Consider the following 20,424-nt stretch of genomic DNA (forward strand, 5'->3'; position numbering starts at 1 on the left):
TCTTCAACTTATTGTAGATTCCAACTGGAAATATTTCTTTTCTCAGATATACCATCACTTCATCTTCAACTTCAAATTCCTTGTGTCTTCGCGTTTCATTTTCTTTCTCCTAATACTTATTGTTCATGTCCTCCAAATGCTGCTTGACTTGAGTATGTACTAACTTCATATGTTCTGCAAATTCTTCCACTTTTGCACTCCTTTTATCTTCGTTACTAATGTCTCTTAACTCTAATATGCATCTAGGGTGTATTCCAGTCACAATCTCAAAGGGTGTTCTTCTGTTACTCCTATTCATGTAATTGTTGTAGCTGAACTCTACTTGTGCAAGGATCAAGTCCCAACTTCTATTTTTCTCTCCAACTAAACATTTCAACAAGTTTTCCAAACTCTTATCTACTGCTTATGTATATCCATTAGTATGTGGGTGAAAAGTAGAACTGAATTTCAAATCTGTCTTCATCTTCTTCCAAAGAGTCCTCCAAAAATATCCAATAAATTTAGTGTTTCTATCATAAACTATGCTCTTAGGTAATCCATGTAGTCTCACCACCTCTTTGAAAAATAGGCCAGCTATATGCATGGAATCTGTTGTCTTCTTATAGGGTATGAAATGTGTCATTTTGGAAAATCTATCCACCACCACAAATATGGAATCATTTCCTCTCCTTGTCTTAGGCAGTCCAAGTATATAATCCATGGTTAGGTCTTCCCAAGGTCTCTCTAAAACTGTCAAAGGCTTATACAATCCCATATTCAGACTGCTACCTTTTGCAAGTTGACAAATTCGACAATTCTACACAAATTTCCTAACATCCTTATTAATATGAGGCCAAAATTAATTCTCACTAATCAAGGCTATTGTCTTATCAACACCAAAGTGTCCTCTCAATCCTCCAATATGCTTCTCTTTTATCAGATTCTCCCTCATAGAGCTCATAGGTATACACAACTGAGTTCCTCTGAACAAAATCTCATCTTGAATGAAATATTCTAGCCACTTGCTCCTATCCACCATAAATGGTTCTTTACAAGTTTTTTAAGGTTCTACAAAATTCGGGTCATCTTGATACAAATTCTTCAACCCCTCAAAACCCAATACCTCCACTCTAATCTCTATCAGCAAGTTCCTCCTTCTACTCAAGGCATCAACAACTTTATTTGACTTTTCACTTCTAATATTCAAAAGAAAGGTATAACGAGTTGGAAGAACTCCACCCATCTCATGTGTCTTTGATTCATCTTACCTTGACTGTTCAAGTACCGCAAAGCTTGATTATCAGTATACAACACAAACTCTTTAGGTAACAAATAATGTCTCTACTTCTTTAATTCTTTAATTATGCAATAAAACTCTTGATCATACACATAATATCTCCTTCTAACATCATTTAATTTTTCACTAAAATAATCCATTGGTCTTCCTTCCTAACTTAAAAATTCTCTAATTACATTCCCACTTGCATCACAATCCACTTGAAATACTTTGCTAAAATCTGGTAAAGCCAACACAAGCTACTCGGTCACCTTCTACTTGAACAACTCAAAACTCTTATTTTCTCTAGATGTCCACTTGAAATCCATCCTATCTCCCCTCATTTATTTTTTCATAGGACTACAAATTGAACTAAAATTTCTAATGAATTTTGAGTCTAGCCAAGCCATGAAATGATCTTACCTCCCTAATTCTTTTGGTGTAGGTCATTCAACAATTACTCTTACCTTTTCAGGATCCATCCATAGATATCACAAATCCCAAATAGACTAACTCTTCTTTCATGAAACAGCACTTCTTAATATTTATCAACAACTTCTCTTCTCTCAATCTTTGCAAAACTTGTCTCAAATGCAACATATGTTCTTCCTTTGTCCTACTTAATATCAAGATGTCATCTAAGTACATAATAAAAATATTACCCAAGAATTTCAAGTTATTACCTCATTCATTAGCCTCATGAAATTACTCGATGTATTAGTTAGTCCAAAAGGCATCACCAACCATTCATACAGTCCTTCATTTCTCTTGAATTTTGTCTTCCACTCATCTCCTTCTCTGATACTGATATGATGGTATCCACTTTTCAATTCTATCTTTGTGTAGCATCTAGCTCCACTTAAGTAATCCTTTATGTCATCCATCCTAGACAAAGGAAATCTATATTTCACTGCGATCTTGATTATTACTCTAGAGTTAGTACACATCCTCCATTCTCCATTCTTCTTAGGTGCTAACACTGTTAGAACTACACAAGGGCTCAAACTTTCTCTGATCAAACCTTTCTTCCACAACTCCTGCACTTGTCTATTCAACTCCTCATTTTCTGCTGGTGTCATCTGGTGTGCTACTTTATTAGGCAAACTAGCTTTGGGGATCAGATCCATGCAATGACTGATACTTATCATAGGTGGTAATACATAAGGTACATTATCTGAACTGATGTCTTCATATTCTATCAGCAACTCTTTGATCTCCTCCAGATGTTCTTCTTCATGCTTTGTATTTTCAATCTTCTTTGGAACTAAAGAAAAACTCAGATTCTCATGTCTCATCCCATCCAAGAATTTCCTTTCGTATACCAAAAAAATCCTAGAACTTGTAAAAACTTCACTCTTAAGAGGCTCCTCCAAGGGCAAAAAGGTCTATTTCACCCATTTGCAATAATAGTGTATATGTTCTTCCTTCCATCATGTATTGGTTGTCTATCATACTGCCAAGGTCTACGCAACAAGATATGATATATATTCATAGACATAATATCACATAAACCTTCATCATGATAAGATCCAATCTTCAATTTGACCAAACATTGTTCACTTACAAGTATCTTATGATCATCCTAAATCCATGCTATCTGATAGGGCTTAGGATGCTTCAATCTCTCCAATTTCAGCTTATTCACCATCTCCTCTGAAACAAGGTTATTTAAACTACCACTATCAATTATGATTTTATAACAATTACAGGATAATTTACATATCATCTTGAACAAATTCCTCCTTTGTAAGGGCTCTTGATCATCTCTAGTGTGAGACAACATTCTCCTCATCACCAATAATTAGCCATATTTCGGTCTATTAGCTAATATGATAGGTTCTTCTTCCACCAATGCTTCTTCTCTACTATTCTCTACCTTCTTACATTCAAAAGAATGATAACCTTCTCCTCCACACTTAAAGAAGGTTCCTCTAAAGGCTCTCTTATCCTATCTTTTATCTTCCTTTACATAACCCTCATTCCAGTAACCATCAAGTTATCTTCTCTGGTAAAAGTTTATGTCATCCCTCTGGTATGAACTATCATCTCTGATAGCTTCCTTGTCTTTGATTTGATCTACATAGGGTCCTCTTCCTTTAGTATAGATCCTTCCTCCTTGAAATCTTCCTCCTCTACCTCTTTTCTTTTGCTCATGTCTTTTGTTCAGCTTCTCTTATGCTTTCAGGGCATATTGATAGGCTTCCTCAACGCTCTACAACTTGATTAGGCCGAGATCATCTTGTATAGACATCCGTAACCCATTCAAGTATCTAGAGCTTCCTCTATTTACTTCTTTTAGAGCTTCCTCTATTTCTGTATTTTTTTTTAGAGATTGCCAAACTGATCTATGTTCCAAGCTATTAGATTTTGTTTTACTATTTTTAATTTAGTGACTAATTTGAAAGGTTTAGAGCCTACCACTCTAGATTCCGTCCACCATTTTTCTATTAATTTTAAGATGTTTTCGTCTCTCAGCCACATTAATTCAAATCTAAAACTAAAAGGGCTTTTAGTAGAGGGAATGGTTTCAAAGATAGAAAGTTGGACCGGGAAATGGCCTAAACCTGAGAGAGGGCGGATTTTTTCTTCAAAAGGTGTTTGAGACGTTGGCCAAATTTCCTCACATGAAAAATCTATCCAACTTTTTTGCAATGTTACAGAATCCTTTCCTTCTGTTGTTCCATGTGAAAGAGTTTATTTCTGATTTAACCTCCATGAGGTCACAATTGAATATCCATTCTCTGAGATCAATGGTGGCCTGGTTGACTTTTTTGTATGCCCGCTCATTTTTTTGATGGGTCAACAATGTCGTTGAAGTCACCTCCAATGATACATATCTGATCTGGGATAGAGGTAAGTAATTATTCTATCTCATCCTTGGTTTTAATTTTTTCTTTATTCTGGATAGGTCCATAGATATTAAACAAGACAAAATTTATATTGCTCTTAATATTATTGACCCTACCACACATCGAGTTAGGGGACTTATAAAGTAGTTTAAAGGCCATTATCCTAGGGTCCCATATTACTGCTATTCCTCTGGATGCCCCCATGGCAGGGAAGCCTTCCATTCTCCTTATTCCCATTTTTTTGTCAAATATTTCTAACTCATCTTTACTTAATTTGGACTGTTGTATCATAATTATATCTGGGTTAAATTTAGTTATGTAGCATTTTAAAATATGCTATTTGTTAGGGGCATTCAAGCCCCTAACATTCCATGTAAAGAGATTCATTTTTCATTGGAAAGGACCTTCCCCTTCCCTCCATAAAAGAGATTTGTTAATGTAGTTTGGCCCTTAGCCTTTCCTGCTCTATTAATGAGTTTTGATATTGATTTCCTTCCTCTTCTTTTTACCTCTCTTGCACAATCTAGGGATTCCATATTGTTCAGTGTTTTAGCTAATCCCAACTCCTCTTCTTCTTTATCCATAGAAGACTCTACTTCTAAAATTTTAGCCTTTGTAATTTTCCCTTCCAAGCGATCTAACATTAGTAGTCTTCTTTGATATGCAAGTTCCTCATCATCAGCCACTTCAGTTATGATGGAGTCGGTCAAGTCATTAACTATTTCATTGCCCACATACTTCAAAATGATTTTATTCTCCTTTGTGATCCTCATGGCATACTCCTCCTCTATTTCCACTATATCTAATATAAGGGGACTAATGGGTGATGGCTCAAAGCCATCGTTTTCATGTGTGGTATCTGGTTGGGTATCCTTTTCCAATTTTTGTTTAATTTCTTTAGGACAATCCATAAGTGTTTTCTCTTTTGAATGATCCTCCATACTCCATTTTAAGAGGGTTTGTTCTCCCATGGGAGGCATCGGGATGTCTTGGTCCATTAGTGAGGGAATTTTGGATATGCCCTCAATGCTACTATCAATTTCCCCTTCCTCAAATTTTAGGGTTGGGATTTCTCTAGGTGTTGGTTTTGGAACTAGTTTGCACTTTGAATTCATATCCTTTTCTTTTGAATCTATGTTGGTAGATTTTATCTCCCCCAATGTTTCTATAATAAATCGGCTTCTAGCCGGGTTCAGGGTGATGTTTACCATATCCTCAGAGGGTATTTTTTGATCTTTTTTGTGTTGTTTAGGGTTGGGAAGGGTTGGGCATGGTAAGATTACTTCAATTTGTTCCACCATGCCCTTATATATCTCTAGTCTTAGCACATACATCGAATGGTTAGTTATTATTTTAATAGGTTCCAAGCTTAAGTCCTTTATATGCAGTTTTGCCATGATTCTGGTTGTTGCAGAATCTCTATAATTTTCTTCTAAACCTTCAAAAACTCCAAGTGAATCCCCTATTCTAACCAAGCAATTCTCATTAAGAAGTTCTACTAGGAGATTTGGTAATTCTACCCATCTAGGAACTAAGCAATTTTCAAACATTTTAGGGGAAAATTTTTGCCTCCATTTAAAAAAAGAAAAACGGTAACCTTTAAAGAAACAAGGTTGATTGTTAAGTATATTCCCCCTTAATTCTGATGAATTATAGTGAATAAACAGATAATCATCCTCTAAGGTTGTGATACTTACCTGTTCTTTGGTGGCAGATACCAGCCACTAGATAATTTCTGAGGTGGAGGCACCATATCCGCACCATTTTCCAAAGAGCCTCCGACTCATATATTCTTCCCATAGGCTACTTATGTATTTATTGTTGATAATAATTGTTTTTTGGCTCGATTTGGAATAAATTGTTTCTTGTTGCTCCCCTTCATTTTTCTGTCTTTTATTTTCAGGGATGATAACCTGAGGAGGGTTCATTGGAGACTTTGCTAGAGACTCAACCCTATTCCGCCTTTCACCTAATTTTGTCAAATTTGCTCCAGTGGTGACAAAATTTCCATGAGGAGATGAATTTTGTGGAGGCCACCTATTGACCTTCCCCATTCCTACATTATTTTGGTTACCTTGATCTAGTCTAGGGTTCCTTTGTTTCCCGAACCAACCAGAATCTCCTATGGCAAATGCAGGGATTAATTTATTTTTTTGAGATTTCAAGATCTCAATACTGATTGGAGGACCCCTTGGAACCCTAGCCACCTCCTTGCATCTTTGATTCAGAGAAACCAAGATGGAATTTGCTCCTGTGGCGCAGGTATTTAGGGCTTCGAATATGTTTGTAGACCCTGCCTTATTACTGTGGGTGAATTTTTCAGGTTGTTCTGCTTGCCATGGGGAGTGCTTAGTGAGTCCATGATTTTTCTTTTGCCTTGTTACTTTTAAATTCGCAATCGCATTTTTTTGTTTTCCACTTTTCCAGGATCCGAAATTTTGCAGAGCCATTATCTATTATAGTTTTGTAAAATTGAGGTATCTATTCTTTTGTTATTCATTTAATCACTTATTTATTTTTGTTACACTCTAATTAATGTGAATCTGAAAAGTAATAATAAGATCCTTTTAATATTTAGGAAATACTAATTCACCTCCCACACTCTTAGTATTATAGTTGTTCAACAACAGATATTTTCCCCTCTTGGTAGATACCTTTCCATGTCAAGACAAAAGACATGAATATGAAAAATGAATAGTAAACATGGCACTAGATTTAAAGATAGGTTCTTCTCAAAACCCTACTTTCTTATGTTTTACTTATCATCTCATATCTTGAGCTAGAGAACTCTAATTTTAGTGTCGTTTGTTGCATTGGAATCATGATTTATCAATTATTTTCTATTTTGTATCAGACATTATTAAGAAATTTTTTCATCACCAAGTTTTCATTATTTTATGTGGTAAACATGATACCCTATTTCTACCTCCTTATTAGTAGTCAAAAATGGGGGGCATATAGCTACACTCAAATTTCATCACTATTAGTATTAATTCCAGGAGATTTTTATTTCAACTAATAGTGTGATTTTGTAGATTGTGTTTCCTAATATTGTACTATAGATACTATTGGGGCTTCGCTCAACACTTATGGAAATATCCTTTTGAATCATGAATGAATACTTTTCCATACTTTAGCTTGCATACGCATGTAGTGGTCTATGATCGCTAAAGTGGGGGCTAAGTGCATCATCATAAATTGTATACCTTTAATTAGGGTGTCCAATTCCATGCTTCATTAGCACTTATTTTTTATATCTCATTATACTATGCATTATAGTACTATCATATAAGCTTAATTAATAATTGATTCAAAATATGAGTCCTTTCTTGATTCTCACATCATTAAACTCTCATTTGGGCCCTTAATTTTAGGTGTTCCCTTTTAATGTATGCAATAAATTGAGTGCACTTTTTGGTCTAAAAGTGTAAGTGTTTTCCCTAGCTTTCAGATTTTGCCACGTTTGCCCCAAAAAATTTGAAGCTCTTAGAAATTGAATCCTAAAAAGAGTCAATGATCTATAAATTTAGTACTCAGAGTCTAGTTTCCAAATATGTAGAACTCCTTTATTACTATTTTGCTTCAATTATCATTGTTGTACCCTAAACTTTACAATTTAAATCAAATTTCAACTGTAAACGGGGGATACAACCTACAAGTATATTTAATTGGTAGTTTATCCCTTGGCTAGATCTATTGAATTTACCCCTACTTTTCAATGTAATGGTTAATATGGTGAGATTAGTGGTTTTATTATCTTAATTGGTGAAGCCCTAATTTTCCACCTACCTCACATTTTGGTGAACCGGACTTGCTTCATTATTATTAATAATTTATTGTCCTAGAACTAGTTTGTGTGCACTTAAGAATCCATATTTGTATTCATAAATCATAGATGAAATTGACTTAAAAAAATTTAGAGTTTAAATTCATAAAAAACCTAATTTATTCTTCTAAAATTGACTTATGGATTGCATAATTATTCAATTGTATTTTTAGCTCTATTTTTTATGACATGTTATTTTATACTTAGATGCATCTTGTGTTCAATATCATAATTCACATTGTTTACTTCGTTTGTTACTCAATAATTTTATAAAGAAGTTGAATTGTTTAATCATAGTTTACATTTACAATCTTTGCATTCAATTTTTCCTCTTTTAGCATGAGTTTTGTTTCCCTTAGTACTACATAAAATATTCCAATGGGAATAATTTATATACCTAGGGCTTACCAAGGTTTAAATAATAAGGATATGGATCCCTAGTTGACTAACCTATTGCAAGTGAATGTTGGTCCTTCCTCTAATCCAACAAATGACATACATAATATTATATATATTTATTCCCCTCATACTTCTCATGATGAAAATGAATCGCTAACGAATACTATTGACCAATTTGTGAAGATTGATAATGAGTTTGAAAATATTCAACAATGAATGTGTCAAAAATACCCAGATAGTGAGGCAATCCCCTTGATTAAAGGATTGAAGGGAATGGTTCAAAGCAATAAGTTAGGCATTGATGTGCTATGTGTCCTTGATCATATTGTTTAGACTAAAATTATACCAATCAAAACTTGTACTAAAGTTCTTGGTTATTCTCAACCAACTAGTCAAGTTAACCATTCCAATCCTTTGACTACATCCTTGCCTAGTGTGCCTACATTTACATATTCTATCACAACTACTTCCACACAAAATGTTAATCCTCACATGTTAGTCATGGGGGTAATCCTATTAATCAATATTCTTACAAACATACTATGTGACTTCCATTTGTTCCACAACCATCTCCCATACCAACATATCGTCATGTTGCACATCCTTATTCTCAACCTCCACTTACTTACAACAATATTAATCATCCATCACAATCCAATGTGTCCAACTCCAACCCATTCACGAAAGAAATTGTTAATACCTTAGAGCTCAAATTGTTTTATCCTTAAAACACCAATTGGTTTGTTTAACTCAATCCAAAGCCAATTTGTGTGGTCTAATTGGGATGGTAAAGCTGGTTTTAAAGCTACTTCATGAATTCACTACATAAAACCCAAAAGAAAATGTGGTTTGGAACTTTTGGATCCTAGGACACTGGATTTGTATTTTTGCAAAATGGATAGTTAGGATTATTTAGGGATGAAAACCTTGGAAAGGTTTGGTTAGACATAAAATTAACTTGGCTGGTGTAAAAGGGAAATAGTCTGAGGTTAGATGGGTTGAAAGCTTACTTCTTACTCCCTTCTTCTACATGAGAGTTTCATTCCCTCTGCTATCTGTTTGGAAGGCTTGGGAACTAGTTTGCAAAATTTTAAACTAGAAAAACTCCCTACAACATGGGTTTAGATTTGCTTCCTCATCCATTTGGTGGAACATGATAATTCAATATAATCAATATCCTCTTTCCATTGCATTTCTTAGACAAGCATACTATTTTCTTAGCAAAGGAGTTTAAATGTTCGATGATATATGAGATTTTTATACTTCAAATTTGGCCTCTTAGTAGAAATCATAAGGTATTTTTTAATTAAAAATAGGTTTGAAGGGCTCTTGATTTTGTTATATCTCTAGTGATAATTGAATCGACTACGAAGCTTTTCACCCCATTACAATACAATTTTTTGGAAATATTGTTTGTGTTTTTATAAGTTCCCCTTCTATTACATTACTCTAATGAAAACTTATTTGGGCCTCCTTCCATATATGTCATTAAACCCAAAAAAGAAGTAGAAATGGAACTATAGGTCTTCTGAAAAGACATGGATGAAGTTGAGTTCCCAAATATGGAGATCTAAAGCTAAGGATAATGCACAAATATTGGCTTTAAAAAATCTTATATTTCAAACTACTGGTCAAGGGTGTGTTGAAATGAACAATAGTTCAACCAATCAAATGTCCTTTTGTTAGCATAATGATAGTCTTAAACACATTTATTGGGATTTTTTATGTGCTCAAAAATAGAAGGATATTTTCAATCATTTCCCTCTTATTTTTTAATCATGGTTTGAGTTGGATAGATATCATTTTGGGTTGTGATCTTCATAATAATATGGTGGTATATTTTTTAGGGCATATTATTTTGCTTAGCATTTGAAAAAGTGGGTGCTTGGTTGTGTTTTCTACTCAATTCATCTAGAAGCATAAATGCTAAATTTTAATGCTGACATATTGTTTAAAATTGTCTCACTTTATTTTAAATTAGAGGGGTCACCAAGGATTGAGATAACAACAACCTCATTTTGGACAAGACTAAATACCAAATCCTTCAACTACATAAAGAGAATGTCTCATTGTCTAGTTTTGAAAATCTCTTTCTATAGGCCTTTGGCTGGTTGTAACATTCATTTCAATTTGAAGGCTTGTTATATAATTTTGGGCAGCCTTTAGTGATATGGTTGAGTCTTCTTGTTTGGCCATTTATTAAAAACCCTCTTCCTTTGTAATGTACTTCTTTGGTTGTTTCAAAAATAGAAAGATTAGCTAAAATTTTGAGTTGGAGTAGTGCTAGTAACAAATAGGCAAGTGAGGTTCTAATGTGTTACCACCTAAACCTTTGTATATTTTTAAAATGGTTTTCTAGGTATTGTCTTTGTAGGAAAATTAAGAATTCTTTATTTTGAAGCAAATTCCATGATTAAATGCATTTTAGTCAAAGTACTACTACTAATGGAAGGGTAAAAAATGTTTGAATGCTTGTCTCATTTAAACATCACCTAAAATTTTGTACTACATTTTCTTAATTGATATGGCAGGTTTTGTTAGTAGATAAAAGTTGAAGCGTTCTTTATTTTGAAGGAAAATCCATTATTAGACATGATTGAATCAAAATTGTACCAATAATAAATGGGCAACCAATTTTCAATGCTTGACCATTGTAAACATTACCTAAAATATTGCACTACATTGAAAAAAATTGTTTAATAGATTTTGTCTTTAGAGAAAGGTTAAGTGTTCTTGATTTTGAAAGCAACTCCATAACTAATTCCATTTCAGTTGAAAAGTTCCAATCCTTGACCAATATAAATTTAACGTTAAATTTTAATTTGTAGTATTAGTAATGGATGGGTAAGAAATTTTCCAATGCTTCCAATCCAACAAACATCACCTACAAATTTGAGGCAATGTAGTACTAGTACTAGTACTAGTTGAGTGAGGAAAGTTTCAATGTTTCACACCTATAAGCATTACATCAAATTTTGTACTACTTTTCTTAATGTAAACATCACCTAAAATTTTGTATTATATTTTTCATAAATAATTTGATAAGTTTTGTCTTTAGAAAAAATAAAATATTTTTTATTTTGAAAAAAAACTCTATCACTAAATAGATTTGAATTAAAATAATACTTATAGTAAATAAATAAGAAAAAAAATCTAATATTTCATCTTATTAAACATAAAACACTACTCCTAAAATATAAATGAATATAGTGGACTCAAAAGCTACTAAATTAAAACCTGGTAAAACATTATTTTTCTTACCATTTTCTTTCTTTATCGTTGAGACAAATAGAACTGTTCATCACCTGGCATTCTTATACTCCTATTCTGTTCTTTCCGTATTATTTTCGTATCATTTTCTTTCCTCACACGGTCCTCCTTACACTGTTGTTTTGTTTTTTTATTATTATTCACGCGGACAGTCACATCGCCTTACAATCAATCACAGTTAATTTCCACAATGTTGAAATGAATACAAGACGCGCATCATCTCTTGCACCGGCCAAATGGTGTTGTCGAAAGGCGCCCATTTCCACGATGACTTGGAATTTTCTTCATCTTATATTTTTGTGCAATGAATGCACAGGATAAGTATGTGGAAAGAATATTCCAAGAAGATTCCACATACTTATCCCCGCCCAAGAAGATTCCACAAAAGCAAAAAATAAAGGACCATCGAAAGGCACCTTTGTCTACTATGACTATGAATATTTGCTGTGTGCTTGACTGAACCCATGTCATACGGCAATGGAAAAAGGATTGTTACCCATAAAATCAAATCATGTACTATGATGAAATTTGTAGCAAACGTATTTTCTTAACATAAAAAATATCATACTTTGAAGAGTCTACCATTAGAATTCTAATTTACAACTACTCTTTCTGAAATTCGAAGTGGTTTCACAATTATTGCAAATGGGTAATGTGCATATTTGAAGATAAATGCATGTAAGCTCAATGACAAACAATATTTAAAAAATAATACAAAATATTTTAGATGATAGAACGAACATCTTGTAGTAATAATTAAAAAATAGTTAAATATATAAATAAATCATTATATTATATTATTATAAATAATAAAAAATAATTTGGCATATTACAATTATCTTCTTTTCCACTGACTAACTGATTGTAACTATTATTGACTGACATGTGAACATTCAATATTATGAGAAAGTCGGTTTGCTTTAAAGAAATTGTGTCAGTTTGTTTAAAAGAAACTATGTAAGTTTGCTTTAAAGAAACTGTGTCAGTTTGCTATGGGCAACAAACAATAATAGCTGAGGACCCGAATGAAGTGAAGAAGAAGCTGGAGAATCTCGAGTCCCATGTCGATAAAATTAGGAAATTTGCCATAAAGGTAATGCACTCCTCGGCTACTACTATGACCCTGTTGCATCAGGAGAAATTGGATCAGGGCGGGCTAGATGATGATACCACAAATGAACTGTTTGAGTTCCTTGCTAAACATTGGACTGGACTCATGCTCTCACAACACTTGGGAGCTTGAAAACATGTTTAATGGTGGAAGGTGTTCCTTTTTGTTATAGTTTTATTTTCTAGATCGGTTGGATCCCTTTTAGTTTAAGACTCTCGCTACTTTCCGCAGTTATTATACTATGAACAATATGTTGTGTATCTTCTGTTTAAGGGGCTATTTGGACGAGATTGGTTTCAATCTTGGGTTATCTAATAGCCATAGGTGGTTTTTGTTTTTGATGTTTAAGGTAGGGATTGGGTGCTAACTGTTGTTTGTCTGCTAGTTTACCTCTCTTTTGAGGCTTGTTGTATTCCGGGTCAACCCCCTGTTTTGGCTGCTTTATTATAAAAAACAAACAATAATAGCTTTCTAAGTACTGATCACTTGTAGTCAAGTTACGATTTGACTTGATTCAAAAAGCCAACTAGAAAACATCCTCAACGTGCGCTGAACAATCCGCTACTTTGTAAGGATTCATCAATGAGTGCTTAAATCAATTATCTGTCCTATTTCTGACAATGATAGGAATTCGCAAATGGCATCATTGAATTTAATTTATTTGAATTTTTAAAGAATTTGGAATTAATTTGTGTATCATCTATGTCTTGATGTCCCCCATTTTAACAGGTGGAGATAATATAATTTAGAATTATTGTTGTTATTTTCACCCCCTTAACAAATTGGCCCCAACTTATCCCTATTCCTTGAAAGTAGTTGTTAGTTGTTGAGATAAGCATGGAAATATGATTTGCACATTATACTGTTGCATGGAAAGGTAAACCCTAAGTCATTTTTTTCATTAAATATATTAAGTTTGATTGAAACTAATCTATACTAAAATCTAATCAAGTATATCAATACGATATTACTATCACATAATTATCTTAAGATTATATTAATATTTATTAAAATTAGTACATATTAGCATATTGCAAGACTTTTTATGCTTTTAATTTATAATCAAAATGTACCAATGTGAAATTTCATCAGTGTCAAAACTTGCCAACATCAAATTTGATCACAAGATAGATTTCAACCTCAAAACACTCACATTTCAATTACTATTGCAATTGATTAATCTATAACTAATTTATTGCCACTATAGAATTATTTGCATTAGCCTAAATTATTGTTTTTATTGGATTAAGAATAAGAATTACTAAAACCAATATTTGAAGTAGCAATCAACAATAAAAAGACAACATAGGGACACTATATTTTCTCTCTAAAGTGAGTTTGTAGTAATAGAGAAAACTATACTCAACTACAAGAGACATGCAATAAGTAGTTCATGCTAGCCCAATGCACTTGCAACCCAGAAAACAATAGCTATACATAAATTATGTCTATTGCCCAAAAAATAGTAGATACTCCCATATTCTAGATAACAAAAACTATACTCCTTCTCAATAAATATTGTTGTTGTCTTTGCATGTTCCTTCCTACAAACATAAGTTGTTCTAACTTTTCCATTGGGGAAGAAATTCATCTCTTTTTTTATGTAGCCTTCACAATCCATAAAAGCTCCAAGTGTAGAGCATTGCAAGATTTTTTTAAACATGTATTTCATCCTTATTCAAACCATTAAATTCACTCTAGGGGTTTGAATAAGAAAAATAATCCCTACACAATAAACTCTCACTATCTCTATACATACCACGATTTTAGATAGAAAAGGTGAATATAATGTTATAGTTCAGAGGCATGTAGGTTGTTTCCATAGATTTATATTAAAATCTCACTTCTGGAGATTAATTTTGTCGCTACTAATTAAATTGTGACATGAGAGATATCATCTTGTAGTTTATTAAAGTATTATTATTGCACATTTTTTGCTCACTAATTCCAAAATTTTATTTTTATTAATAGGCAAATAGATCAAATAATTAAGTATGTTGTAGGTCATTCTTATAATGGTTATTGCACACTCTACATTAGGAGGTAGAGACCTTCGTGTTTTAGTAATATTTTTGAAACAATGGGATTTGAGATCTATAAGCCAAAAATATATTAAGGTTCTTTTGCAACATTGGAGGACAAATAGGCCTAACTATTGTCCTAAATGGGAGAGTTAGGCATGCAGATTACTAGGCACTGAGATTATGTTCTTTTATCGCAAAGGAAAGAGATAGTGATGTGTGTAGGTATGCAAACAAGGTTAACAAAGACAAAATGATTAAATTTAATAGTATACAATAGATAAAGGATGAAAGTTCAAACAACAAGGTAGATCTAAGATAACAATACAAAGAGGAACCATGATCTTAAATTTAAATGATAGAAGATGTTATTTATAGAGGGATTACAAGGTTCTTTCGAATGAAGATCGATAAATAGAAATCAAATGCAAAGATCGATTAGACCATATCACTAATAATGAAGATCAAAACTTCTAATATTTAAAATTTGGGACTCTTTTGGAGGGGCTAAGGAATTGAGGACCAAGTCCACTTAAAAAATAACCTTCGAGAGGGGAAGAAAAGTGTTAGGGCCCTAAACATAAGGCCTAGTATCACATTTTATATTTGATGATGATTAAGTTATAGGTTTAGAATTAAAATTATAGGGTACCATAAAACATAAATTGGATTAAAATGATCTTGGAGAAACCACACTAAAGTAGGTGAAAATAGAGTTTTAAATTATTAAGGTAAATAATTTATGACACTATATTTAGCCCCCACTTTAGTGGGATAATGATCTTATGCTCATACTCACGATGGAGAAATAGTGTAGCTAAAAGCAAGGCACTTTAGGGATAGGATAACACTAAGTTCAGGGATGTGTGAAACCCTAAGCCTATGATCATATCAACTCACACAAGAATACTCAAAGCATGATACGCTCACCAAGAACACACAAGGAACACAAAGCATAAAACAATCATTTAAATTAAAAAATTTCAATCACACAAAGAAAATGGAAAGAGAACAAAAAAGGATATTTGTACTAAGCAAAAGAAAGGCTCCAAGTGACCTAGCTGAAGAGAGTTTCAATGTAAAGTTTGTCTCGAACACTTAGTATAATCTACAAAATGTTATTTTAAACAAATGTGGAATTTTAGAAAGAGATACAAGCATACATCCTTAATAATATATTTTGTGGTCTACAAACCAATGAGTGTTTTATGTTGGGGTCCAGACACATTCCAAGCTACATGAATTTCACTAGCTAACAAGTTCTGTTATTTTCTATACAATATGGATTCCACTAGCCAACAAGTTGTATTATGTTGGATGATCCATATATTGCTACAAAATATGCCATAGCTATAAAAAATGCTACATACATGGCAATATGTCTCAAAGAGGCATTTCTTGTGAAAATTATTTTTCCTAATATTAGTCTAAGTTTGAGTTTTTCTTTTTGGGGTATCAAGTGTGACCAAATCTAATTTTTGAATGATTTTTATTTCAAGAAATTACTATGAACAAGAAGAAACAATGGTTGTTGTGTGATTAATGCTAACAAGGGTATGGCCTAGGATCCTCAAAGCCCAAATTTTCAATCAGCTTATCACAAAAGAACACATGCCAAACACTTCCTATGGTTAAGGTTAATGTCCAGTGGTAACTAGCTTAGGCCCACACTTGGAATCTCCTTTGACTCAATAGATCAACACCTTAAGAAGTGTGTTGAAATCTTGTCTTTATGAGAGAGAATGGGTAGAGGCCTATGGGATTGGAAGAATGATCCAATCACCCTCACTCTGCAAAGCTACGTATAGCTTATGCAAAACTAGGGATTTATATCTCATCTCAACGGAGCCATATGGTGAGTAAGTTTGAGGTGAAATCCACGTCCCTTGCGTTAAGAAAGACACCAAAAAACATCAATCAATAGGGTGGGCCTCTAAAATAAAGTTTCTAGTCACTATTTGATGGACTTTTATACTCACACGTTCTAGTAAGCTACTTAAGGCTTTAGTGAAGCCTTTGTGACACTAGTAATATACACCCCTAAGTTAGGCTCTATGTTTCACCTTTACCTTTTATATAGCAGATTGAAGGAAAAACCACTTTGGGTCATTCCCCTTAGAGTGACCACTTCTCTAAAGGCAAACCCTTTACAAAATAAAAAGAAGATGTTTAGTGATTTCTCTTTCACCCAGGATCTACGAATGAAAGGGATGATGATACTTTCACAAAAACCTTAGGTTTCTACAATACAATGCATGCTAGCGCACAAGACACTTCAAACAGGGGTTCTTTTAAATATTCCAAATCCAAATGTGAGACAATATATGAAATCACAAAGAAACACCTAGCTACCTATGTAAAACCACAGATTAGTAGTTTCAAAAATAGCCCAAACCTTCAACACAAGTATTAGAATTAGGTTAATAAAAGCAGGAAAGGAAAAGGGGGCCTCCTACAATTGAATGAATAGCTACATCAATTCCAAAAATGCATACAAAATAAATCGGTAACTAACAAAACTAGAAAATCACACATGAGACAATGCCTACCACACATGTTAGAATATACCATATACGTGACAATATATAACACCAAACATGGTAGAACAAACTATGGACATGGCATACACTACCATACAGACAATTAAAAAGATTTTAACAAAAAATATTTAATATGTAACAAAAGATGTGACTCTATTGACCACAAATGTGACAATAGACACCGTATATGCAACAATTAAAATCCAGTATCTGCTAAAACAAAAAAGTTTTCAGACCTACAAAAATCCTAATCAATCATAGATTTGGCAAAAACTACCACAAACACATCAAAAAAGACCATAGACACGCCAACAACAACCAAGTACACAACAATGGGAAATTTCAACAGAAAACACATATATTCAGCAAAAACTGTTGAAAATGCTAATTCATCAAATATCCAACCTGCGACTTCCAAAAACTGCTACAAAACTACAACAAATGACTAGAAATAAAAAAGGACAAGTGTTGCATCGATTGTGCCAAATTATCTATAAAACACTATTAACATAATTAATTTAGTTAATGTGTTATGCATTTTGAGATTCAAATTTAAGTGACTATATTATTTAAGAGAATCATAATTATGCTTGCATAAGTCGATTTGAGGTTCAAAATATATTTTCATTTTCTTCTATGATTTTTTTAATATACGAGAACAATATTTTGACATAAAAAGAAGATATCATATAAAAAAAAATAATGAACTTTTCTTAAGCTTTAAAATGTAACATCATAAGAAAGTAAGGCAAAGGTAGGTTGCAGTACACTAAAGAGTAATCTAATAAAGAGTAGCCTTAGCAATTAGTGGTGTACTCACATTTAAAATTTAGAACATAATTCATGATAAATTCCACATGCATGGAATAAAACATACAATTGATATTTTGAGACTTTCCATTAAACTTTTTAATAATGAGGAATATAGAATTGAGCATTAACCTTTTACGTGTTGTCAAATCACTACAAATAACTTTTAGTAGTAGTATTAAAATTAAATCATTATTTCTTTAAAATTATTATATAAAATGTTATAGTTTTTACATATTTATTTTAACGGACGTTAGATATTATAATTCTCATAGAAGATATAATGATCCATAAGTTTCAATTTGAGTTGATTGATTATATTGTACTACACATCTTTTCATGTGTTGTGATATATTTATTGAGTAAATTTAAATGATCATAATTATATGTAATCAAAATGTGTAATTTAAATAAGAATATAATTTAATAGTCGATAAATGATATTTAAAGAGTCTAAGATAAATCAAATATCTTGAAACTAGAAATAATAAATTGTCTTTAGAATATAATATTTAGCTAATAAAAGCCTTATCGTGTTAGTCATTTCTATTAAGAGAATCATATAAATTTGGTTTTAATGTATGTAGGAAATTTAGATAAAACAAGTCAAGAGAAATGATTAGGTTCTTTATACCTAATAAATACTATCCTTTACAAATTGATTGTCACAATAGATGATTATCATGATTTTTTTTCTTATTATTTTAGAATAACTAAATTAAATTTTTAATTATAGATTACTATTGAATGTCAGGGGCTTCCATGAGATGTTGGCTAAAATTTATTAGTTACCTTAGAAATATTTATTAGAATCTTCAAATTACAGGAAAATGTGACTACAAAATTGAATTGTGATTTTGTTAGAGATTCTACCATTTGAATAATTATATCAAATAACAACTATATTGTCAAAAGATTAGCATCAATACAAAATATTTAATTTTTAATATAAACAGACTAGATTGTACTAAGTGACCTAGTCCATGTACTAGATTGTATTATATAAATCAACACAAAAATTAAGTTACATCATACAATATATGTTCACTTAACAAAAAACTCTTATTAGTGATGATAAGAGTTTAGATTATTAATAATATTGAATAATTGATGATTCAAAATAAGAATTAAATAATATTTAAATAAAAATAATTAAATACACAAAATAAAATATCATCAAAGAAAATTATCAAATATAAAATACACAAATTTATCTCTTACAATCACATATTACATGTTAGATTGATTATAAAAACTAAAATGAAAGATGCATATCAAATTAAGTATGTTGCACATCGAAATGTTTACATGCTCAATAACATGAGCAACTAGGGGAAAGGACCCAGTAGTTGTGCACCCTAACTTCGCGCTTCTCAAAATCTTACATGGAAATTTCAAATCACTCTGATTTTTTTACAGCAGCTTACTTGGAAAGTCCCCTACTTATAACTAAGGTTTTGGGGCCACATCAGCATGCTTTTTGCCAAGGTGTCCAAAACAGCCCCCAAAAAAAGTGAAACCAATAGGTGTGCAAAAGGGCCCCAATACTTGTGCAGCTAATGTGGCATCACATGATTGGTTACTTTTCACAACAAATGGTATATTTCATTCAATTATTGGCACTTGTCATACAACCATTGGTGCAATGTTGTACAAAAGTTGGACATTTAATCAACAAGTATAGAGGTATTTAATCAACAACTTCTATCACAAAAATTGAAATGAGCTCAACTACCCTAATCGTTATAATTTCCATTTCCCATATACTAATAGTAAAACACATCTATACGATGGTTTGTTGATCTGTAAACGGATCTAGACTAATTGCAGTATTGAATGCTTAAATAAAATCAAATTAGCGGAAGTCTTAATACATGCATACATTAACAAAATTATGCATCAAACTTAAGGTGAGAAACAGAACGGAGAGAAAAGAAGATAGAAAGTGCAAACAGAGTTTGATTACGGAGTTCGTCACAACATGACTACGTCTCCGGGTCGGCTCCAATAGAGTACGACCGATCCGATTAATCTCCAAAATCAAATTACAAATGCACCAAGTCCATTCCTTCGAGCACTTCGGCAGCAACAAAACTCCGACGTACAAGAATGGCTCAAAAATCTCCTTACAAGACCTCTCTATTCTTTCAAAACTTCACCAAGACCAATTTCTCTACAAGTCTCCTTCAAGAATTACAATAATTCTCCAACTTTTTGATTGCCCCTCCAAATACAAAATCACCTCCTTTTATACATAATTTTGACCAAAAATGGCTTAAAACCATATAACCAACATAATAATTACATAGCCCCATTTTCAAATAACAAAATAACCTATTTTGG

This window comes from Cryptomeria japonica, chromosome 8 (genome assembly GCF_030272615.1).
Source record: "Cryptomeria japonica chromosome 8, Sugi_1.0, whole genome shotgun sequence".
Taxonomy (NCBI): Eukaryota; Viridiplantae; Streptophyta; class Pinopsida; order Cupressales; family Cupressaceae; genus Cryptomeria; species Cryptomeria japonica.